The 26516-nt window shown below is 37.0% G+C and overlaps 1 protein-coding gene across 3 annotated transcripts in view; it reads right to left on the bottom strand.

The window, feature by feature from the left end:
* slit3 (slit homolog 3 (Drosophila)) overlaps positions 1-26516 on the bottom strand; it is a 306653-nt gene that overhangs the window by 100137 nt on the left and 180000 nt on the right. Inside the window, exons 1-2 of one of the 3 annotated variants that reach the window (XM_028459159.1) lie at positions 22412-22542; positions 22095-22166 (exon numbers count right to left, since the gene is read on the bottom strand). The gene's annotated coding sequence lies outside the window, so the exon portion shown is untranslated. Of the gene's footprint in view, positions 1-21274; positions 21378-22094; positions 22167-22411; positions 22543-26516 lie in introns of those variants that run through there. The other 2 variants (XM_028459161.1, XM_028459160.1) reach the window with 2 other exon arrangements.

A 26516-nucleotide genomic window follows, 5' to 3' on the forward strand; every position in this document is an offset into this window, starting at 1 on the left:
CAGAGCAGACCTGTTTCTAATCCATAGATGAACAAAAAACATCTGTATGTTAAATGTATTAGTGGTGTCTCATGCTGAGGTTTTTTATTTTATTTTATTTTTTTGAAGTCGACTTTTCCCAAACAGACTCTGAAATGGGGCCAACAATCAGAGCCCTAAAAGACTCTTTCAATTTCGTGAAGAGCCCTCAGCATCTTCCCCAAGGTTTCATTACAGCCAGAGAGGAAGAGACGGAAAGGGGTTGGAACATGGACACTCAACCCTCTTCAATCACACATTCATTTAACTCCTTCACAACTCACTCATTTATCCAGTTACTGTAAGTAACGTCCGTGAAGTGTGTGTCAATCAAAAGGGTCACGGGGTGTTTCACTTTTTCTTTGCATTTATTCACTGTATGGGCCAAAGTGGGAGAGGAGTGTGTGTGTGTGTGTGTGTGTGTGTGAGGGAGAGGGAGGGAGGGATGAAAAAAGAGGCTAGTCCTACTTTGTCTCGCTGAGTCAGATGGTGAGCTTCACTGATCCTTGAAGTAATCAGTCACAGGGAGTCACACCACAATGCAGTGGAATCCTATATTCCATCCTTCACCTAGGTGTGTGTGTGTGTGCAAGTGTGTGCGTATAGGGTTTGTAACAGTGATTAAACCCCAAACCCCAAAATAAAATAAATTATCTTGTTTATGGACTCACATCTATTTCAGAGGAAGTCTTTGTAGTTTTGTTTTAGGTTTGTTTTTTTTGTGTGCTATAAAAGGAAAAATGTGTAGAAACTATGGGGTGCATGTGCACATACTGTAGGAGTTTGAGATACTTGCCGGGGGGGGGGGGGGGGGGGGGGAATAAATATAATACAGAACGTCTCGAGATTTGCACCAACCACAATGTGTGTGACACATACAATAATGCAAAAATGATTAGGAACATAACCGATAATGTGCGTCGACACGTCGTTTAATGTTGTAAATTTATTTGGTGCAGTACCATGCATGGACTGCTGGGGGCAGTGTCGCTTCATCATTTACATTGTGAAGATGAATTGCGCAACAGAAGAAGAAGCCTTGAAAGGAAGACAATGGTCACATGACTGAAGCGCCAAAAAAATAACTTAAATATATATATATATATATATATATATATATATATATATATATATATATTGCACAGTCACTGTATTTTATGGTACTTAAATATATTAGTGTATATTATGTAGGCCTACATTATATTAAGAATTTTTTTTTTTTTAAATACTTTTGTCAAAAATGTAATGGAAACCTTTGACCACTAGAGGGGCAATGCTCCCCTGTCCCCTGCAAATTCTGCGTATGGTTGTGCATTGCCATGAATCTGATGATACGATTCACGATTTGCATGTCACGATACAATATATCCCACTACAAAACAATATGATATACATCGTGAAATTTTGCAATATCAATAATTACAAATTTCACCTTTACAAGTACAAAATGGCATGAAATACAATTCACTACATTTACTTTTCTTTTAATTTGCAAAAACAAGTAAATGTTAACTAACTGTAATTCAAGTACCAATAATAAAAACAAGTGTTATGTTTATCAAACAATTGAATTACATTTAACTTTTTGTTAAGTTCTTAAATTCTTAAAAAAAAAAAAAAAAAGGGAAAAAAAAGTAACCACATACATCTATAAAAGTGCCCAGTATGTTTTAAGAAAATAAAGTGCAAGAAACTTCCAAGCTAAAATGCATTGAGGAGTGAGGTATTAGTTTAACATGGTCTTTATGTGGTTCATTGACACCCAGTGACCAGGCGTATACGTGCTATGCATATGTTAGCGCAATTAAATCTTTTTTTTCTTTATAAGAAACATTATTAAAACAATCGATTCATACATTTTTTGGATCGATACAATAATCGCCCAGTGAAATACTGCAATATATCGCCATATCAATTTTTTCTTGCAGCGTGTGAGTTGGTTAAGTGAGATGATTACAATGCAGGGGATTTGTTTTGTGATATTTCCTGATCTGACAGCCTGATATTGTGGATGAATAATGAATCAAAATTAGTTTTTTCCTCAGATCAAGCAGACACAGGAAAAGGAAGAGAAAGTACGATAGGAGGGAAAAAAGAGGAGAGGAAAGATGGAGATAAAAGAGAGAAAGATCTTTGCACATAAAAAAAGCTGCTGAGGAGACATTAAACCTTTAACAGGAACAAATGAGATTGCAGACTCTTTCGCTTGTTTGACTCCTCCGCTCCATTTCTAGAGCCGCTTGATTTCAATCTTAAAACGCCTCTCTGTCTCTCCTCCTCCTCCTCTTCCTCATTTTCATCATCACTATTTCTCTGCCTTTTTTCCTGCCACCCAGTGGGATGTGATTGATCGTGTGCAGGTCAGGCTATTCGACATCAAACACTCCCAACATCTGACACCAGGTCGTCCTCTGCAAAGACTCTTTGTGAGCCCGTCTGACCTGGACCGCCTAATTTTGGACTTTTTTACAATCAGGAAATATTTACATATATTTTAACAAGTAAAAATAAAGAGTGTGTAATTATTTCATGTGAGCGTGTATCATTCTATCATCTTTATTTCCTTCTTTGGCTGTAGATCACTTTATTCATCATTTTCCTCTTCACCATCTTTCACTCCCACTTTATCTCACTAATGAAAGTCTTTTTGTTTCCTCAAACTCCTTTTAAGGTTTCTGTCAGATAATATTCTCAGTGTAACCTTTTCTTCTTTTTAAAAAGTTTAATGTATCAAAAGAACAACTTCAACAAAGTCAAATGAAGCCTTTTTAGCTCTCAATTTATCATCATTTTTCATACAAACATAACTATTGCACTACTTTTCTACTGTCATGTACATCAGGGGTTCTCAACTGCTTTCACCCTGGGACCCACATTTTGCCACTTTTTTTTTTTTTTTTTTTAGAATTCAATCAACCAAATTTACTTTTTTTTTTAAATACATGTTTAAAACACACATATAAAGTCTTTTTAAAAACATAAATCTATATATTTTCCTGTGCAAAACTGTCTTTCAATATAAAAGTCAAGTCCAACATAAGAGACATTGAATATTTATTTATTTTTCACCAGCTGTCCATGACCCAGCCAATACAGGTCCATGACCCACTTTTGGGTCCCGACCCACCAGTTGAGAATCACAAATTTTCGAGCATTTCTTCTATTGTCAACGGTGTTCATTTTGTTCACTAAAAATGTTTGCGATATGTGAAATATTGTGTCATGACCAAAATATATTGATCTTTTTGTTAAAACTGGAATGTTTACATTGGATGAAATCCAAACATAATTAGGAATATTTTTTGAAAGATATTCAATCAGAACTACTTTTGTTTTATGGCATTGATCCAATAGGAAGTAAACTGAGGTATTACGCATCGATCGCGTCTAATGTGTCTGTGTGTATCTACATATATTAATACCATCCCCAACCAGGTTCATAAAGGCTAATTTAAACAATTTAGTCACTGAAAATCTAAGATTATGACTAAAAGTCAATCAAAATTTGCTATTAAAATCAACACTGCTCGTCACTATAACTCTCTCTGCTTTGTCCCTATAAGGTTTAGGTCAGAGATGTTTGTCCTTTCTAAGCTGCATCTGTTGTTGCCAGGATGTAGTGGCTCTACTAAGCCTGCTGACTCCCAAAAAAAAAAAAAAAAAAAAACCTCAAAGGCCAGCCAAACCAAAATCACTGAACAGCAGAAAGCACCATGGCTCTGTTCTCTTTTGACCCCAACGTGCAGACGTTCACACTTTTGTTTTTTTCAGACCCAAACTGGCAACACTGAACATCAAGCATACACATGTGGACACAAGCTAAAGTAAATTAGCTTTACAGCGTTCATAATAAATCCATAGATGTATACGATAGTCACATCTGCAAAAAAAACACCTACACACACAAACACAAGTTTTGTAGCTCTCAGTTAGTTTCAGGAGCTTCGATCCAGCGCCCACGCGTTTTAGGGATATAGGACGGATCTGGAGGCAGGAGGCAACCACAGAAATGCAATCATCACTGGGGGCGGCTGAAGCTGGAGGAATACCAACTGCACAGGGGAGATTCTGACATGTAGCGCACACACACAAACGCACACACACACACTGCACTTTCTCTAACTAACACAAAGAACTACTGCCGTACTGTGAGAATGCACATGTAAAAGTTTTGCAGAATCAGAATTTAAATTAAATACATACAAAGTGTTGTGGAGAAAACAGGCAAGAACTTTTTTCATAAGCAACAGACACTGCTCTAGCTCAGGGTTTTTCAACCACTGGGCCGCAGCACACTTGTGTGCCGTGAGAGATCATCAGTCAATTTCACCTAATTCTGCAAAAATGTCATTATGCATTGCAATTATGATATATTATTATTTTAAAAATAATGTAAAATTATATAAAACAAAACAATATTTAACAGAATAAAGTTCAATTGTAGTTCTAATCATATATATATATATTTTTTTAAATGTACTTTTATCCCTCCCACAACATGTATCAAGTATGCAAAATATGAAAGCTGATGAAATACTTTTTTTTTTTTTTGGTTTATGTTTTATTTGTATTAAATACGATAAGAATTCCTGCATATTGTTAATTGCACTGTTTATTTGAAAAAAAGAAATATGAAAAATCATAATGAATGTTTTTGTTGTTCATTTCATTCCTAAAAAAAACACTAATAAAAATGACTGCAGATTGTTAATTGCACTTTTTATTAGAAATACTGTATATTGTTTATAGAGGCTACACAGTTTCATTTTTTAACATTTTTGGTTGAGGTGTGCCTTGGAACTTTTTTTTTCCAATGAAAAGATGTACCTTGGCTCAAATATGGTTGAAAAACACTGCTCTCGCTCAGTGTAAAAAAAAAAAAAAAGGGTTATTGGGGGGCTACACTGTGTTGTTTGCTGCTTTAGTGTAATTGATAGTATCAACATGGCAAACGTAGTTCTTCTAATATGAAGTCCAACGTTGGGCCTATAATTCACTAAATTCTCATTAAGCCTGTTTGCTCTTTAACTAACAGAAAAAAAAGTTATGCTCTAGGGCTGCTTTAACTTGTTACTTGCAAAATTAATAATGCTAATCTATGCAAATGTTTGTGTTTTTCCATTTCACTTTAATTAGTAGATATAGATACACAAAGACAAACTGGGACATTAGGCTTGAAGTATTTATTCTTATCATTTTATTATTGTAAGTAGTACAATCTGATCCCTGAATCGTATTTAATCAGTCCGCACTTGCTTCTATTGTTTCCTGTCCTGCCCCATGAGACCTTTAGATAGTTTTTAGGTTACAAATATGTATTTTCATTCTGTGTTTTGCTTGTAAAACAGAGCTGTACTGTTGATGCTTCTCATTGGTCCCTGTTTAGGCTGTAAAACTGCAAACAATTGAGATTCAACAAAAGGTTAGAGTCGCTGTTTAATTTGTTTACTTGTGCTGTTCATATTCATCTGGTGTTTATCTGTGAGCCTAATAGTATAAAAAGGGAGATTGTGTTTTGCTAAGAGAAAAGTGTTCTTCTTTATTTTTATTCAACTTGAAATGTCCAGAAAAGTGTGATCCACGGCTCCAACATATTAGATTACCTCTCGGAGCGCAATTGCAAGCAATCATTTGCCAGTTTAATAGCCTACTCTGTTTGTTTGGAAAGTTTCCCCTTTAACAACACTGTTGGGGACATTATAAAATAAAAATAAAACAAAACAAAACAACAAATAAAAAATCCTGCGACAACAACTCCGCTGTTTTGAAGCAGCAATTTGGTATTTTTAATATTCAGAATAGCCATGTGAAGGTCACAAGCTCAATGAGTGGAAAGACAATTACCTGCAGTGAGCTTAAAAGCAGGATAAGTACATATTCTGTTGTTATTCTAGTTTCTTTTTTCCAACATATAATAGGAACAAAAAAAAAATACAATTACTGTGGTTCTATTACTATTTACTATTTCAAATATGGCTGAAAATACAGGAAGTAGTGAACAAAAATGAGTAATGGGGGATTATAAAAGCAAACACAAGGATGCAAAGGGTATAAATCATGTAAAGGGGAAATATAATAGGATAAAACAATTGTAAAATACAGTATGTGTCAAATGTGTACAGTATGGAAGAGGATTAGGGCCAATTGTGATGGAGACAATAATTGTGGAGAAATCAAGAATAAAGTCTAAATGGCAAGATTAAAGTTGAAACCTCGAGAACAAAGTTGAAATATAATGTCGAGATTAAAGTCGAAAAATGAACTCCAAATTCAATATTATGATAAAAGTCAAAGGTCTGCTAATGAAGTCAAATCTACGGAAGCTGACGAGGGTCAATTCACCAGATGACAACAAACAGCAGATCGTGGCCGTCTATGAAATACTGTGTATTGATTAATTTATTAAACTATACTTCAAAGTTGGGTTTAATAACAAAGATATTTTTTTCTTTTTTAGATATTTCCGAAAACTTAATCTGTTCAGATGGAAAAACCAGTGAAGTTTAGAAGAGGTGAAGCATTCAGTCCATCTGTGGCTATTGAGGAGCTACAGAAACAGATTAGGGACAGTTTTAATAGAGACTGTTGCTGTATATGGTGAATTGAACCGTGGATTTGACGTTAATTTCAAACCTTTGACTTTTATCACGACTTTGTATTTTAAGTTTATTTTTGAAATTTCAACTTTAAACTCAACATTATATTTTAACTGTAATCATGACATTTCAACTTTATTCTTGACATTTTATTCTTCATTTGCCCAAAATTATTTTCTACAACAAAATTGGCCCTAATCCACTTCCGTATCGAAGGATTACGTCCTAGGAATTAAAATTTCAACCTAAGATACACTTAACGCCATGGAAAATTCCATTAAATATTGGAGGGAATCTGGATGAATAAATAAAAAAATCCCTAACTTTATGAAATTTGACTCATTTGTGTCAGGTTGGTTCCTCATTTACCCCACTGAGTTTCATCCAGATCAGACCCAGATCATGACTTTTTACAAAAAAATTATGATTTCTATACATTTGGACCTACTGTAATTTTCTTCATAGCCTATATGATGAATTGGCCCAAGTCCGCTTCCGTAGATTTGACTTTAATAGCAAACCTTCGACTTTTACCACAACATTGTATTAGTTTATTTTCCAAATTTGGACTTTAATCTCGTCTTTTTGACTTTATTCTTGACATTTTGACTTTATTCTTGATTAAAAATTATTTTCTCCATCAAAATTTGCTCTAATTCTCTTCCATAGCACAGACACTGGAGCGATCAGTGATTACGAGGTAAATTATGTGCTGCAAAGAAGAGGAAGAAGCTGTGTGAGTGTGTGTGTGAGTGTGTGTGTGTGTGTGTGTGTGTGTGTGTGTGTGAGTGCTTCAGTGAGAGTGAAAGGAGGGAGTGGGCCGAGTCAAAGTCACCTTGTAGAGCGACAGAGCACTGAGCCACTCTGTCCGTCTCCCCTTATGAATTATGACAGTTGCTGGTTGGCCACAAAAACCTCTGCCAAACACACACGTGCACGCACGCACACGCACAAACACACATACACACATACACACACACACACACACTCCTTCCCCTCACTTTACCTCTTCCCCTCCTTCTCTCCCTCGGAGGTACAAGCTAGCAGAGAGCCATGTTTGCTGTTTGGTGGATGAAAGTCTTCATAAAATATGCAGCTATTTCTCTGCTCTTAAAAGGGCCTCTCAGACCTCATGACTTTGTGTTTGTGTGAAATGTACAAGTCGTGCAATGGCAGGCGTGGCCTCTTTTTTTTACTTTTCTCGTATCGTTGTATTTCCTTAATATACTGTCTTTTTGTCCAAAACCATCAGATGTTTGAATAGATCTAGATTTCAATTTCTGAAAAGTCAGATTCATCTCTAAGTGGCTTCTTCTGCGCTCCTGTAACCATGGAATCACAATTACATGCTCCTTCTTTTGTTTGTGGTTTGTTGTAATCAGTTTTAATTTTTCAAACAATGACGTTCAAATGATTTTGACAGATTCTTTGTTCTGTTATGAAGCATACAAAACTGTGCCTTTAGCTTCTCAGGTTTCAATAAACCAGTCTGGACAGAAATTGTCTCGAAAAAGATGAATTAAGTTGTGCTTTATATAGAGAATATTACTCTGCTTGTTTTTGTTTTTCCCACATTGTTTCATATTCATTCAAAATAGAAGCTCATTTCAGAGTGGTGCCACATAAAGTGATTGCCTATTCCGAGGACCACTTTAATAACACTCATGTCAGTATTTAGAATAATGACCAATCTGACCATTAATACAGTTAATAACAAAGGGATTTCTGCGTGTTTTTGTTGTCATTTTGTGCAGAAATGTTGTACATTTTTGGGTAATTTATTGTCATTTAATCTATTTCTCTTCATATTTTGTGCATTTATGGTGTGTATATTTTTTCGTTATTTCAGTTTACCTTTGACATCACGTTGTGTATTTTTGAAGTGGTTTAGATTCTTTTTGTTTTCTTTTTCATTTTTATAATAAACTTCATTCATAGAGTACTTATCCAACAAAACTACAATGTGCTGTACATAAATAATAAATACATACATCATTTATCATCATTTTGTGTCTGCTGTCTATTGTTGTTAATTGTTTTTGCATTTTTTTCAGTTGTTGTGTATTTCTGTATTAGTCATTTTGTGTGTTATTGGAATAGTTTTGATTATTTTAGTTGTCTTTCATGTATTTTCCTGTACTTTTGTGTATTTTAGGAGTCATTTTGTGACACATCTTAGTTATTCAGCAACAGAACAACCACAGACCCATCATGCTGTCAAAACTGCGCACAAACTGAAATGAAATCCTTCATTGAGTGATTAATTCACTGTCATATATAATATCAACAGTACTATCTCTCTCAATGAAAGCATGGACAGAATGTAATCAATCACACCAGGTTTACCGCATGGAGGTAAGCTAACATCCAAAACATCTTAGAATATTTGGACAATTCCATTGAAAATGTATAATCCTCTTGACGTCGAGCCCTTTTTGAAAAATGAAAGGGATTAATTCCATCTACATCTGACAATGAATAAGTACTTATGTTTCAATTGAATTAATTTACAAATTGAAATCAAAGATTGGTGAATAAAAGCCACATCTTATTCGATTGTTTTAAAAGCAGCCAGTGAATAATCATTAGCTAATCAGCCTTATATTAGCACCGCTTTCACTAATCGCCCACTACACATCACAACACCGCACGCAAAGTGTACATATCTATATATTTGTTATTTGCGTGTGTGTGTGTGTGTGTGTGTGTGTGTGTGTGTGTGTGTGTGTGTGTGTGTGTGTGTGTGTGTGTGTGTGTCCTTTCCCCAACTCATTGGGATGCAAGGCGTGAGTCCGCCCAGTAAAAGCTGTCCAGGCTAGCTTCAGAGTCATTAGCGCGCTCGTTAGTCCAGTTATGTTAAATCTAAATTACCATTCATCATCACACAGAGGTGCCTCATTTATTCTGCTGTGGACCTGGCAGACACACGTGGTAACTGGATCAACTCTTTCAAAGACACGGAGACACACTCACTTAAAACACAGCGGAATTTGAAATCAGGTGTTAGCTGTGTGCTAAGTGCTTTAAAAAGATTACATATTATTGATTGAGACATTGTGGGGCATTACGAAGTGATTGGCTTGCCCTTGTGAAAGTGACCTGTATGCAAATTCAAAACCTTCACGCACATAATATACACATCCACAAGGATTAAAGCCATGGAGGAGGCTATATGTTAAAAAATAAAAACAAAGGATATGAGGGCGGATTCACCAAGATCTGAAATAAACGGTAGTAATCCCTAAATATTTTGGTGGCGCTGTTTCCTAACCTGTTGGGGGGAATTCACTAACATTGCGGCACTTATAGGTGCGCGTATAGAGACCGCCCTATTTAAATGAACATTTTGCTTGTTCAACGTGGAGACGTGAGTGCACAGAAGCACAAAAGGACATTTGAAGAAGTTCAATTGTATTCCTGTAACTTTGCTCTGATCAGTCCATGGAAAACAGGCAGATTTGGACGGAACCGTCCTATTGATCTGTTGACCACTGATCTGAGTTAATGCAGCAACAGCGTCTGTCAATTAATCTGCACCATTTGAAGATGATCTACTGAGCGTCATCCAGCAGGTCTGACCTCCTGAGCAGCGCTGTGTCACACACACACTCGTGTGAAAATTCAGCCATTGCTGTGTAAATTACGCAGCTGATCAGCTGCCATTATTGCAACACGAGAGTTTTATGGTCCGGAGCGACATCCATGGAGCAGCAACTCTCTGCACCGCAGCGTTACCGCACTCCACACGAGCCGCCTTGGGGTCCAGCTGTTTCTCTCCCTCACTCACACTTTACTCTGTATTTTCTTATTCAGTGACTGTTAATATTGACAATTGTTTTATTTAAATTACTTTCTTATAGTACAAAGGTTAACTAAAACATTTTTTTCCTTCTCCACTGTGTTTAGTGTCAACATTCAGTGCGATGATCTGTGTGTGAGTTTGCAGCTGAATATGGGTCAAACTATTTTCGGCGCATAAAACAGGCACCGCAAACGGTTCTTGGTTTGATGAATTGCATTGCGTTCACTGTATTAATTTATTTGCATTTCCACCTCCCATTTTTTTGTTCCCCAAGTGAGATCCGCCTGCTTCATGTATTCATCAGAGGAAAACACGCTAAATGGATTGTGGGACCATTGTACACTTTAGTAGTGCGTGGAGTGATGTTTTCATATGTTTTAATAACCCTAAACCTTTAGTTAACCTGTCCCTTAGAGTACAGTTTACATTCATGCTCTATATTCATGTACTTTATGTATTCACTGCTTTAGGTTAGAACTAAAATAGTGTAACTTTCAATTAAGGGTGTAACAAAAAAATCAATTTTGGCGATATATCACAATATTTCATGGCACGATAATCGTAACGGTCCAAAAAATGTCCAAATTAATTTTTTTAATCAGGTTTTTGAATGAAAAATCAATTTAATTGCGGTAACACATGCGTAGCATGTAAACGCTCGGTATGTATACGGTATACCATATACCATATACTTATATCTGTATTATATTTGTACTTTTTTTCTTTGTATTATCATTATTTTTATCTCATTTAAATTTTTTCTACTGTAATATGTGCACTTGTAATTAATCCTTATTTAATGAATATGTAAGTTGTTTAATCTTTTCATTTGTAATTGTAATTTGTAACAAAGTAATTTCCACCTGGGATAAATACAGTATTTCTCTTTCTGATTCTGATTAGACTTTGTTAAACTACCTCACTCCTCAATGCATTAAGAATCAGAATATTTTGTAGAAGCAAAAGTTAAACTTTTTTTGATCATAGTACTTGAATTAAAGTTAGTTACCATCTACATATTCTCGCAAGTTTGGAAAACACAAAATAAATTGTATTATATACCATTATGTTCTTGTAAAAGTGAAATTAGTAAATTATTGATATTGCAATATATCGCAATGTATTTTGTATTGTTTAGTATCGAGGTATTTTACATTTCATTTTGTGAACTAAAAGCTCAGTTGAAAAAAAAAAAAGATGTATGATTTCATAATGGCAGATATTCATTGTATTTATGAACAGGTTTACTAATGTAACACCCAACCTCACCCTTCCAACAGTTAATTAATGTTGGGAAAACATGTAGATTTTTGCAAAGCTGAGAAAAATTCAGAGAGGCTTTCAGAATTATTAGAGCTTTATTTGTATAAAAAAACGTACACGTAGCCATTCACCGCCGTGGGAAGTATATGCTTCCCATCAGCACTTACGTGATTGCTCAAAAGCAAACAGTGAATCAAGCAGTTCCTTCTGCCAAATATAAATACTGCGTTTATCACATAATTACATTTCCACTTCTGCTGTATTTATGGGATTTACACATTTTAAATTCAAAAATCAAGGATTAAAAAAAAAAAAAAAAGAATCTTAATGTATTCAGAAGCTGGCTGAAAGGTGCTCTTGTTATTCATGCATTAAAAGATAAGTTGTGTTTCTTTCTATGGTTTTGAAGCTACGATCCAGCTTTGACTAGAATATATTTTCTATCCGTCACTCAGGACGCGCTGAGTTTCTTTAAAAGGACTCTGACCTTTAAAGAAAGAGCGCAATCACAAGTTAACCAATGTCCACATGGCAAATTTTGTAAAACAGGATAAAACTTGCATTGAATAAATGCTAAACTTAGATTGTTTCATGCTGTCATGCTTCAGTGATGCTCGCCCTCACCTATTTTATGTTATTTTGCAGCACAAATTGCTTCTGATCTGCGTTTAACGGCACAATGTGATCAGGCCACCCTCGCTTGCAATCTGTTTGTGATTTTGAATTATCATCATTAGTCAAAGCTATCTGTGAGCTTGTTTCAAGATAATTTCACTGGTGTTGATCTTGAAACGATACTTGTAGCAACACCTGGTTTCGATCAAAAAGCCAGAAAAAAGCTGATTTTTGCAAATGACGCGTCAGAGCTTCAATTACTGGCAATAATTCCAGCTCAGTCAGGCAAACGTGTGGGCGCAGGAACACAAAAATGAGCTTTCTACTTTTAAGCTATTTGGAGAGATGAGTGATAATATCTGGCCACCAATATTATCAGCCGATATTAGCAGTACATTTGATTTAGATTTTTCCAGTGATAATGAAAAACCAATTTGTGATGTTGTTTGAGACAAAAAAAAGAAAAAGGCAATTTTTCCATCAATGAAGTTGAAAAACTTACTTCACACAGATGATGTTTATTTACAGAATACATCCAGTGGAGGATAACATTAAAAGTAGGCTTAACGTATTATTCCCAGAGACAAATGCTGTATATTATGAAATTATAAATAAATTATAAATAAAATTAGGTTCAGGGGAGGAGCTCTATGTACATATACAGTATATCAGAAATGTGGCGTTGGTGTCGGCAAAGCTAATATTTAACATCTCGAGCTATTTGTAAAGGTGTGATATTTATAACCTTAAAGAGTAACTGATTGGCCACTTGGAGGGAAATTCAAAACATTTCTTAATTATGGGCAGGGCTCCTGGAGCAGTTAAGCCACGCCCAGTCTGTAATGTAATGCTGCGTTCACACCGGATGCATCACAAAATGTCTGTACGTCCAGATTGCATACAAAGTCAATGGATAGATGTGTCCCTGATGCGAAATCTTTCCAGTGCGGCGGTGAGGTGCGACCCGCATGTCAAGTGCGCTAGCCGTGCGAGCGCGCTCCCGATTGTGCGCATCCGCACATTCACAAGAGTTGAAAATATTGAAATCCTGCGACTGTTTCGTATGACGAAAGCCAATCAGAGTCTTTGTTGACGATGGCGTCAGGCCGTCAATGTTGACACCGGTCTGTTCACCCATTCAACCATGAAGTAGAAGCTGTGTGTGACCACCTGGAGCTGTATGACACGGCCTTTATAACCGGGACCGGACTGCGTCAGGTGCCGTAGAAGACACATTCGGTGTGAACACAGCATAATATCTCCAAGGAACAATCAACGCTATGCTAACTACCAACTCAATTCTCACTATTCACAATTCTCTCAATCTAACCTACTCACCACAGATTGGACAGGTGTTAGTTTTAGGAGGAGCAGGGCCAACAATGACGCGTAAAGCCACCAAAAGTCACAAACTACTATTTTTATCCAACAGCAAAAGTGAATTATAATAGCTGAGGGCAGTCACTTACATTTTTACTTCATCAACAGGAACATGTCGGCCATGGGGCGTTTTGAGTTATTTACAGATTAACTCAGAGTATGGGTTCTAAGCTTTCCAATGCTATCACACACATAGAAATGCAATAATACTTGAAGAAGTTATGGCTGTTTGAATGTTGTCACTTTCTAAAGTACGCAAGGGAGAAAATCGTCTTCATAGGTTGTGAAGTTTTCATCCCCTCTACAGCAGCGAGCTGAGGGGGCAGAAATAAAGGCTGTGCATTTGCATTACTTTGAATTAACCCAACCCCCCAGCAATGGTTGTCAATAGCTTTTTCAACCATTTCATTACAATTCACAGCTACAATTAATACCCTTACCTTCCGTATAGGGTAACAGTTTTGCACTTAGCAGCTGACTTCCGCCTCCTATTGCCGATCAGCTAAAGGATTCCACACCCCCAAACAATGTAGCCGCTGGGCACTAAAACTAGCCATTTTCAAAGACAATTTACCATTTTAAAAGCTTTGATCCTGTTGTTTGAAACGTGCTTTTTTCCTCTCATAAAATGAAGGGTTTTTTTTCTTCTTTTTCTTAGTTTTTCTCGTGCCAAGTTGTTCCATGTCAAGAGTTGGACTAGAATTAATCAACAACATTACTTCAAACACAAATATATTTGTTTTCAGCAGAGAAAAGGTGTTCTAACCTCTCTCACCAAAAAAGTGGTGGGTTTTAATTTTGGCTGGAGCCTTACTGTGAGTATTTCTGTGTTAATCTATTTTCATCAAGCATGTGTTATCTCAGGTACAGATGGACGGTACAGTGCAAGATTTATCTTGCATTGTCGGCGTGCACTACTAGCAGCCGGAGTGCACGCCAACAATGCAAGATAAATCTTTAATTCCATGAGTACTTCGTAGGGTTGAGGCATGTCCTTTTCCTGAGTCAGCCAGGAAAGGACCAGCTGTGGACTACGGGCATCAGGACAACCTGCTAAGGAAGTATGGATGAGACTATGTACAACAAAAAAATCTAATTTTACTTTGGATAAATGTTTATGTTGCCTAATTTCTACAAAAATCAAGAATATTTTTCACTTTCAGAGGTTGCTTGAGATCTTTGTGTTAATGCTTGGAGACGATTGTATTTAAGTCCCATTAATTGCAGTTCATAGGTTATTATACGCTTTCAGTTATGCTTAAATTTTCAATTCTTAGTTGTTAGTGTAATTTGTGTATCTCATATGAGACACTAGGCATATCATTCATACCTTTTAACTGAGTGGACACTCTGTTAAAGGGCATCATTGATGACAATAGACACTCCAGCAGAGGATTTCTACATTTCTCACACCCTGTTGGTTAGACTTACAGAATGGAGTATGAAAATGACACCTGCAGCAGTAAATGCCATGTCTGCCAAAGAGATTCAAATTTTGTATTTAAAAACATTTTTAAATGAGACAAACACCCAAAGGACCACATTTATGGTCTTGTCCGAAAACGTTACCCCTGCTTAAATGGGATATATTAAGAAAAAATGTACAGTATAGGAATATGGACAGAATTAATGTCCAGACTCCCAATAAGTGGTAAAATGTCCCCAAGCAAACATTTGAGTCCAGTTGCCTGAGCTAAGCTACCAGAATCAACCTGACCTGGATTACTGGAACCCTTCATAGACATAAGTACAGAATTCATTCATTCTTGGACCTGCTTATTCCAGCTCATGGTCACAGGGCTTTGCAACATCAAACATTACTTCTGTGTCTTTTGTCTTTCTCTTTAACCCTGTATAATATCTACATTATACTGAATCTTTATTTATGATGATACCCATTGATCCAATGGGCATCTCACACAGTTCTTTGGTTTTCAAAGCTTGTTTGGTCATTTTAAAGCATGCAGATTTTCGCATTTAAATTTACTCAACTATTATAATGTTTTACTAAGTTTGGATTTATTTCTCAAACTGGTTCTTAGGGAAACATTTGGACTGGCGAACAGTGTGAACAAGCGAGTTGATTGAGAAGATCCAAAATTTTTATTAAGAATTGGACAAAATTGAGCATACTTTGCGTGTTCTTACTGAAAAAGTAAAAAACAAAAAACAAACCACAGGTTAGTTTAATAAGTATTTTTGTATTGATTGTTGAAGTGTTTGAGTCTGTGCCTGTAGTGTCTGTTCCTGTTTGCTAGACTAAGAGCCATAGAAAGATTCCTTATTTGTTAAATTGTCCACAAACTGCTAAAATATGACAATTAATCACTCCCATAATACCTGACCTTAAAGGTTGCCCAACTTTCAGCTTAAACACCTTTGACATCATTAGCTGCAGCTTATGATAGCAGCTTATTTCATTGTTATATCTCACATTCATGTATTTATTAAGTACATTAGGAATAAAGAAAGGTCAATTTCATTCTCCTCAGATGAGGCGGATGATTCTGTTTTGGTGCCCACAAGTGGTTCATGGCGGCCTTATGCAACTGCATAATCTGCTAATAGCTAGTAACGCCTTTTTTGTTAGACCTGTAATAGACAATTTTTAATGGATATACTCTGCCTTAAGATTAGAAGGTTACAACCTGTTCTATTAAGTATTAAAGCTATCCAGGATCTAGTTTAAAAAAATTATGTATTTTTATCATGAACTAAAAGGGGTTTTTACAAATGTATTTGTCTTTCAATTTTGAAACTATATTAGTTGTATTGGTTGTCACTAAAATGGTAAATACATTTGTTCTCTATCCTTTCTTTGAGACGTGTTGTTTGGATGCTCCTCGACAGCCTTCGTGGTCCAAAAACAACAAAGCGTCAAATCGAGTCAGTCAGTTAGACGTTTGTACCATCAATAATTAATGGCTCCCTGCTCTGCTCTCTCTGATCCTTTCAATCTTTATCTATCACAGCTCGTTTTTAAAAACCCCACTAATGACATTGTCAGTTTCTTTCATTGCATCCTACGTTCTCTCTCTATATTTTGTATTTACTGATTTAGTTTGTTCTCTTTTTTGTTTTTTGTATCTTCTAAAGAAGTTCTTCTCCACCTGAATCACCAGTTTCATTGGATTTGTTTTACATTGCACATCAGTGAGGTCTGATTATATCTTATTATTCTCTTTCTTTTTAGTTTAGTTTGCATTCTTCTAGCATCTGCCTCCCATCCTTGGATTCTCCTTCCCTTTCTGTCTCTTACCGCCTGGTTACACCATCCCTCTCTCTCCAGGCCCAAAAAGGAATAAATAAATTATGTGTAGGGAAACAGCCAGCTATTACAACATCAATACCACCTGCCCTCTTTACTTCTACCATCTTGAAATTCCTTTTTTTGTAGTTTCCTATTTTAACAACAACTCCTGAACTTTTTTACCAATTCCAAAATCCCTATTGTCTACTAAATTTTCAGAGCCAGAAGAGAGGACAGGGCGCAAGCGCAGTCCGTTATGGACTAAATAAATCATTGACTCACACTGCCTTGTTTTTTTGTTTTTTTTAACCTATCCTCCAATTTCCTTCCAGCAGAAGTGAAAGGAACAAAGCAAAGGGGACATTATGTTGGAGCCTATTTGAGGACATTTTCTGGTGAAAAGGTTTCGTCATGATAACGTTTCGCCCTAAAACCTGTCAAAAGGATGAAGAACCCTAAAGCTTTCACAAAACTCCACAGAAATACTAACACACGGCTCCACAAGATTACGATCGATGATTTCATTTCTATAGACCAGATGTATCTGTGTTTTTCAAAGCAGAAATAGTCAACATGAATGTAATATATAACACAACGTAAACGTGTGAACAATAAGAAAGTCATGAAATCCGACAAATTCGAGAATGTCATTATTTCTCTGTGAAAATAAAGAAAAATGACAATGATTCGCAGTCGCATTAGAACATGCACATTATGAAACCAACTGAGTAAAAATGCTAGAAATGAGCCATGCTAATTAACTTTTGACTCCTGTGAAACATATTAGGCTGAGAGAGAGTGAACGCATTCTACCAAGAAACTTTGGTTAATTGAACATAACCAGATTAATTAAAGTGGAGAATCATTAGTGGCACACACATGCAGGGAATGCACTTTTCTAATTTTCATGGCACATTTACACTCACACGCACAAAAAAATAAAAAATCCCATTTTGAATTTAATCGTAAATACTGGTGTTTGATTGAGTCATAGTTTGTCATACATCTATACAGATTTACAACTGACAAGGATGTATATGATACAATAGACCAGGGGTGTCAAACTCACTCACTAGTTCAGGGGCCAAATATACAGGATCTTAAGTGGATCACAACGAATAAATGATACATACATTATGTAAGGCACCCATGATATCCAGGCAATAAGTGATAGATATTCTCTTTTAAATTTTATTGATTTTGTGACCAATTTTTATTTGATTTGGTGGTAATTATTTCAACAATTTGAAATTTAAAATGACTACAGTCATGTATGGGAAAATTGCCATCCTCCAAATATTGTGAAGTTTCATTGAATTTGTGTATTTAGGAGGGCTGAGTTTTCTACAAATGAATTATTTGGTAATTTACACAAGGATTCATGTTTTCTTTGTCTTTTTCACTTTCTTTTGCGGCCGAATCCGATGCGCCGAGAGGCGGATTTGGCCCCCAGGCCTTGAGTGGGACACATGCAAAAGGCAATGTTGTTCATTTATTTCTATTTTGGACGCTCTAATAAAGAAATACTTCAAAGTATCTTAACGATTCTTATAAACGCCAATGAAAATAACGGATATCCGTAAAAGGGACAAACCTAACAGCAATCCGATGATACTGTTAAATATAATTTATAACGCAGATGCAAAAATACTTATGCATTGACACAACACATCCACCTGGCTTTATTAAAATGTCACACTGGCTGAATATACAGTTTGCTGTCATGCTGTCTGCTTTGAATGGGAATGTCTGCATATTTACAGTGAATTGTAAATCCTGCCGAGCACTCAGCTGTCAAAGTCTTATGAATTGCTAATATGTTGCATCTTGCGGTGCCGATCCGGCCTCTATCTGCCCCTCCATCACTTGCTATTGTGCGCTGAGCCAAGAGTGAGGTTTGGGAATCAAACATCCAACATTGCTTGAAGTTGGAATAAAAAAATGTAGCAATGAATAATTCTGTTGGACCAAAATCTAAAAGTTGAAATTCAGCATGTATAAAAAACAACTGCAGATTGAGACTTTAACACAGTTTCTGTCTGCTTTTTTTCTTATTCATGTGAACAAATGTTGCAGTACCAGTTACTGTACATCAGCAACACATAAACCTACAGCAGGATGATAAGTAATGATATTGGGATTCTTAAGTCAAATGGTCGATATCAAAGGAATATAGATCACTCTTTATTGATCAAATCCTTACATTATTTCTCTAACTTTGGGTCCATATTTATTCACTGCACTATTAAATGTTTTTACTTCACTTACATTTGGACCTAATCTTAAGTCCGATTAGTGTTTTATAACTCAAAAGTAGACATTTTTAAGCGGGATGCTCATATTTTATTGGCCATTATCCAGGGTTGGGGTCAATTATAATTGTACTTGCGGAATTGATCATTAATTACAATTATAACATAATTATTATTGTAATTTTCACTGAAAAAAATCTGTTGCTGTTGTAATTGTAATTGAATTGTAATTGAGTTCAGATAGTTGACTTAGTCATTCTGATGGACTGGCGCCCTGTCCAGGGTGTACCCCTGCCCAGCGCCCTATGAGAACCGGAGATTGGCACCAGCTGACCCCCGCGACCCTGATAAACGGGAATAAGGGGGTATGAAGATGGATGGATGGATGGATGGATGGATGGATGGATGGATGGACTTGGTCATTGTAAATTAGAAATGGAAATTATATATAAACTGTCAATTCCAATTTAATTAAATGCAAACCTGTGGAACCATGTTACAGTTCTATGGCTTACCCATAGTTAACAATATTTAATACATGTTTCAAATTCACTTTTCCCACTACTTGCCATTTCTCTTGAGGATCATTTGACCATTTAAAGAAAATAAAAATCTAGGGGTGTACTGACAAACACCCACACCAAAAATATGAATACCAATATTTTAATGGATAAGGAAGCCTAACAAGGAAACACGATTTATAAATAAATGATAAGATAGATATTATATTATATTATTATATTATGCTAACAGAAAGCTAACACAAGAAGAAAGGTACGTTTTATGAGGTTATTTATTAAAGGCTCAGTAATTATGATTAATTGTAATTGAACTTTAGTAATTTGAGAACATAATTGTAATTGACTTTCAGGGGGAAAATAATTGTAATCTTAATTGTAATTAGAAGAAATGAAGGTAACCGTAATTGTAACTGAGTTGTAATTGAACATGGATAATTGAAGACATAATTGCAATTGAAAAAATTAAATTGACCCCAACCCTGCCATTATTCATAAAAGTTGATCAGTCAAGCAGCCAAAAAAATAGACCCAGCATTTCAACTTATTGTTTAATATCAGGATCTAAACACTATTGAGTTAAAGGTAAGATTTCATCACCATTAATGTGTTTGTGTCTTTATGCCTGAGCCCATTTTAACTTTTAAGCATATTTTATCTCCACCTTGTTGCAACATCTTTTTATCTTTTTTCTTTTTTTTGGATCTCCATTAGCTTTGGCTAGAGCCATTGCTCTACACCCACTACAACTGTCTTATTAGTGCAGTATCTCTCTATGTGTCTGTGTGTGTTCCTCAAATATCTCTGCGGATCAGGATCAGACTGATCTGAGAGTTTCAACATGGCTGCTGCTTGGTTCAAGGGTGTGCATCACTGAGTCGACAGACTCAGTGATGATGCCATCAGTCCTACCTCTACAGTGATGACGTCCCACCTTCATACAACCTTATTTGGCCAGCCATGAAAAAGCAACTTACCCTCCAACTTATCTATAGCAATACATACTTCCTACGGGCACTGCACTAGTACAACTACATATACACATCACACAACAAAGCAACACAAACAACAACAACAAACACAATTTACAAAACAAAAACAACATTCATAATTGGACCTAGTCCCACTTAACAATTCCCCCAACATGTGGCTTTTAACATCAGATGATTGATTATTTATCAATATACATTTACAGTTATTTATCAATATACGTATAGATTCATAGATAACATAAAACTAATCAAACTTACCCTAAATAATTGAATTCAGAAGCTTTGATTATACATAATAAGGCACCTAGAGCTGTTTTGTTCATACATTTTCTTTCAGTAGTTTTTTTAAAAATCTAAATTTGTTATTTTCTTGAATAATTTGTCTTTGGAAGACCATGCAGATAATGAATACCAACAACCCAGAAAAATGTTGCGGTAAGTGCTTTTTTTAAATATGTTTTTTTAAGAGCCCATATGAAACGCTAACATCAAAGGCAATGACTGTCCACCGCTCACAATACAGAGACCACTGCAACTACATAGAACTGCATGCATCCACCATATAAATGCACACAAAAACGTGGTCACCTTTCATAGCACAGCTGGAACTGCAGAGTTGCAAGTCACACCTCGAGCCGTGACAAACGAGCACCTCCTAAAATATGAGCTGATCAGACGCACACATCTATTCTCTCTCTCTCTCTCACACACACACACACACACACACACACACACACACACACACACACACACACACACACACACACACACACACACACACACACACACACACACTCTATCACGCACAGATTCAATCACTCACGCAGCTGGAAGCAAATACGCAAGAACATTAACCTTTCCCAATATGCAAAAGGGAATCACCCACATGCGCTAAAGCGAGGTGCACGTACCACAGCAGGTGGCAGCCGCAGTTTTCTCTACTATCAGTGTGTGCATTATTGTGAATCAAGGACTTCCCCATTTACGGGTGAATTAACAGTTATTTACGTCCTTAAATATCCAGGACAGACAGACACATAAGTTATGTTTTCAAGTCAAAGAGAAACATTTAGAGACAGATTTGTACCACCACAGATGATAGTTTAGCTTAGGAGGATTCATACAGGTGCACAATAGAAGGATAAAAAGAGGAGATGGAGAAGTTATTATGAAGGGATGAGACTGGGAAAACGACACGAGTGAGCGGAGAAAATTATATCAGAGGAGGATGAGAATTTCAAAGTAAAAAAAACTGAGAAAGATGAGAGAGATTAGCAGATTGCAGAAAGGTTTCCCCCAATTCACAAGTAAACGGGAGAGAAGGAGAGGAGGGAGTGATGAAAAGGCAGAAGTGATGAGAGCAGAAAGGGGAGGTGGAGGATGCAGAAGTGGTTTTTCCTCTACTTACAGGATCTCCAGATCGCGCAGCGCTCGGAAAGCTCCATCTTCAATGCAGCTGATGTGGTTGCTGTCTAGTTGCCTGGACACACACACACACAGAGATAAGAAAGAGAGTCAGTGAGTCTGCAAGGTTCGATCAGCGCGGGGGAGGGACTAACAAAAAAAGATGAGATGTGTTGATGAGTTTGTGTGTAAGGTGATACCCCAATAGTGAGACTAAAGCAGCAGGTAGAGTGGGAGAAGCTTGCGTTAACTCTCTTCCACACACACACACACACACACACACACACTGGGGATGCCCAGTACAAAGCTTGAGTCTCTCACCTCAGGATGGTTGTGGCCAGCCAGGAGGAGAAGAGCAGAGGAAAAGGAGAGCACAAGAGCACAGCTCGGTGAGCTGAAGTGGCCTGCCTGGCATCAGCCTATCACCTCCCTTCCCTGTTGCATGCCTGGCTCGCACTGGCCACCGGGAGAGAGGGATGAGCGAGGTAGACGTGGTGAAGAGGAGAGCGAGTGAGCCATTGCTAACCAAAGCCCACCCTGCTTGTCTGTTCTGTAAATATTAATTGCATTTCTCCTCTCCCATCCTCCTCATCCTCTTCTTCCTCCTCCTCCTCCTCCTCTCCCTCCTCCCCATGTCCTCTTTTATTCTTTTTTTCCCCCTCTCCGTATTGAAAGAGGGACTAATTTCATTACATTAGGCCAGCCAATCCATTAAGGGCCTTTTACCGGCTCTGTCACTGAAACAATTTCATTAAAAGGAAAAGCCTTCGTAAATCAACCTACAGTCACGACTCTGCTCCTCGTTCCCGTCCTCGCCCCTTCCTTTCTCTCTATCACTCTCTCTCTCAGCATGCACTCTCTAACCCCCCCCCCTTCCCTTCTCTTGCTCAAAGACTTGTCCGTCGGACTCCCAAACACACCCTTCACCTCACCATGTCATCCATCCTTTGCTTTTACTTTAATTTGCTCAGCTCAAGGTATTCAAACCGCCGCCGTTTATACATGAACTCGGTAACCTCGCATCTTCCATCTCCGGATCCAGCATCACTAGCTGTTTCCATTACAGATTTTTGCAAAATAAAGGTGATATTTCTAAATGTCGACAAAGTATAATTGCGCTTTGAATGCGTTTTCATTGAACGTTGTTTGGTCAGAAGCCTCTTAAATCCCGTGAATCCTCATCCCACAAGACTTTGCTGCAAGAAGACGGATGCTCCAACCCTCCTTATAACACATATTCTTTTGTTGTTTCACATGTAAACACAAGTATAATGCTAAGAAATGTCTCGGTCTTCTCTTCTGTCTACACGTACCGCGCCATTTTTTCTCGGAGAGAAGTGGTCATGGACAATGTTGCTAATTACTTAAAAAAGTTATTAGTTAAAGTTACTCACGACTTGTTCCAAAAAGTAACTGAGTTAGTAACTGAATTACTCTATAATAAAAGTAACTCATTACCAAGGAAAGTAACTATTTGCGTTACTGTTTAAAAAAAAAAAAGTTGCTATATGTCAAAGAATTCAGATTTTTTTTTAGATGCGTGTCGTCGTGAGGTGCTTCATTAAATTTGAGTTGCTTACAACGAATGTCGACAAAGTCTTCTCTCCTGGTTATAATGAACACTTCACATACACGTTCTTGCCTTTGACCGCAATTAATTTAAAATAGTGTTTGTATCGTCACCTTAAAAATGACAACTTTTCATCGGACTGCTCCACGTTCGCCATCTCTACTGCTTCATCAAATCTGTAGTGGTTATGTGTGTGTGTGTGCGTGTGTGTGTGTGTGTGTGTGTGTGTGTGTGTGTGGCGTGTGTGCTGGCACATGTGTAAAAACACTGGCTCTGATTGGCTACCATGAAACATGACGCCGCCTTAGCCAATCATAATCGCTCACCTTGTTTTTAACCCACCTCCTCACTACAGCTGCGTATGAAGCCAGGGGAGCTTTCGGATAACAGTTTATTCAATCAATGCATGTAACGCACCTCATTTAACGTTCCGTAACGTTAACGGCGTAAAAAGTAATTAGTTAAATTACCCCGTACTAACAAAAAAAACGCCGTCATTTTAAACGCCGTTATTCCAAACACTGGTCATGGGACAAGTACGTCATGTTTTGAGACATGTATTTGTGGAAAAAGTGGTCCATAGCGCTTTTACAATACATTTCAATATTGCAATACTGGAGTGTTTTTTTAAATTCGTGTTTTTATTGCGCTATTTTGATTTTGCAAATTTCCAAGCGTAGTGGAAACCCAGTGACTGTTACATCTCTTTTTATCTGATAAAAATCAGACTGACAAAGCAGACTTTTGGGACAAAGATGAATCGAGACCCATCTGTCTCTGATTTTTCTAACCTTTTTGCTTTGAATAAACTCAAGTGGCCGGGAGGTGCAAGCAAAGCACTGAATTAACCCAGAGCTGTTCGAGCTCACTTAGAGAATTCTCAGCTACCGTCTGCTCTTCAGACACTTGAACATAAAAGTGTATCACTCAACCTTAATCTTTTCTTTCTCCTTGCCGATCTCCTCTCGAGTCTTCCCATTACCTCGGATGCAAATTGCCTTCTCTTGACTTCTATGTTGATTTTTTTTATTCCTCTCACCTTGTTTCTGAGCATGTGACTTCTCCATGTTGTCTTTCCCTTTCTGTTTATAATCCATTTTTCTCTCTGGTGCCATTTCCTCCCATCTCTTCTCTGATTCCCCTTCACCTTTTCTCCACTCATGGTCCATCAATCCATTGCTAATCCATTACTTCCCTCATTTTTCTTTTAGCAACATTTTAAAGGTTTTTGGTCTTGGGACACAGTGGCCTCTCTTACATTCATCATTTCAGCTTTTAACCCCCAAACAGAGGAGAGGTTTTGTCAGCTAGGCAGAATAAATTGCATTTTAACTTCAGGGAGCAGCTTAAATGAGTTATTTACCAATGTGTCCTCTTTTTGGCAGAAGTGTTTACTCTGCTACACCACAGGTAGCCACGTCTCCATCAAATGATCCCTTTGGCTTTAAGGCAAATGCTTCATTTTTAAGTAACGTGTGCCATTCATTAATATTGCAGTTTTGATTGTTATTGAGTTTCACAAAAAACAGGGGTTCCCACACTTTTGCGGATTGCGAGCTACTTCCACCACGGACAGCTCTTCATGATCTACTGCGTTGAAGGGGTTATAATTGTAATTAATTTGATTTTCATATTTACACTATTACAATTATTCAATAATTATTCAATATTTGTATATTAGAGAATATAAGAGAAAATTGAGTGTGATTGAAATATATTGTAAATAGAAGTGAAAATGAAGTTTGAAGTCAAAATGTAGCCTTTCCCATTCATCATGGCGGAACCAAAGTGTGATAGTCAACAGTTTGTCTTCAGCAGCATCTCAGATCATCTCACAGTTCAAATCCACAGAAGCTCCAAACAAAGCTGCTCACTGCATCAAAGACCCACAATAAAAAAAAAACACATGAGCAATGCCAGTCAGTACCACACAGAGCATTTCAGTATTTTTAACACACTTTGTTTGTCTTACAATGCAGCTTATAAATGTACACCGTCGGGCCGGTGTGAGCTTCTACTTATTATTAAACATTGTAAATGAACAAATTTGTGCACTATTGCCTCCTAAAATTGTGGTCAGAAGCTGAATTGTTGCGTTTAATTTCTGGTATACGTGATTGTGCCGTTGTCGTTCATTCATTAAGTCATGCGGCCCCGCATGCGCAACTGAAACAAAATGCCTTTGCGATCGACCGGTAGACTGCCATCGACCAGCAGATTGTGAGGGATGCATCGGGCACCCCTAATTTAAAATGTTTTGTGATTGTTTTATTTTACATTTATTACACAGGATTTGACAATAATTGGAATAACCGAACTCTAATTAAAGTAACTATATATACTATTTTTTCCCACTCACCTATCCTTCCGTTGTTACCCTTTTTTTTTTATCTAAATATGGGGCGCCTCTCTTGTGGTGACCCAGAGTTCTCCTGTTTAAAAGTGTTATATATGTGATTGTCTTTTCATGTTTTTCTTGGACGGGATGAAACTGAAATGAAATTTTCTTGCTCTGTTGCTTTGTAACGTGTGCAATGACAAATAAAGCTGATTCTGATTCTATAGAGACAAAATACTCATCAATCAATCAACCAACCCATCCATCCATCCATCCATCCATCCATCAGTCAGCTTGTTTGTTTTGAACGACATGTCATTAGTTAATCTCCACAAAACGCCTCTGCGATCGACCGGTAGATTGCGATTGACGCATTGGGCACCCCTGGTCTAAAACATTTTGTGATTGTTTTATATATTATCCATTAAGATTTGACAATAATTTGGATAATCAAACTAAAGTAACTATAGAGACAGAGTACTCATCAATCAATCAACCAACCTATCCATCCATCCATC

Source organism: Gouania willdenowi, chromosome 10 (genome assembly GCF_900634775.1).
Source record: "Gouania willdenowi chromosome 10, fGouWil2.1, whole genome shotgun sequence".
NCBI classification, from domain to species: Eukaryota; Metazoa; Chordata; class Actinopteri; order Blenniiformes; family Gobiesocidae; genus Gouania; species Gouania willdenowi.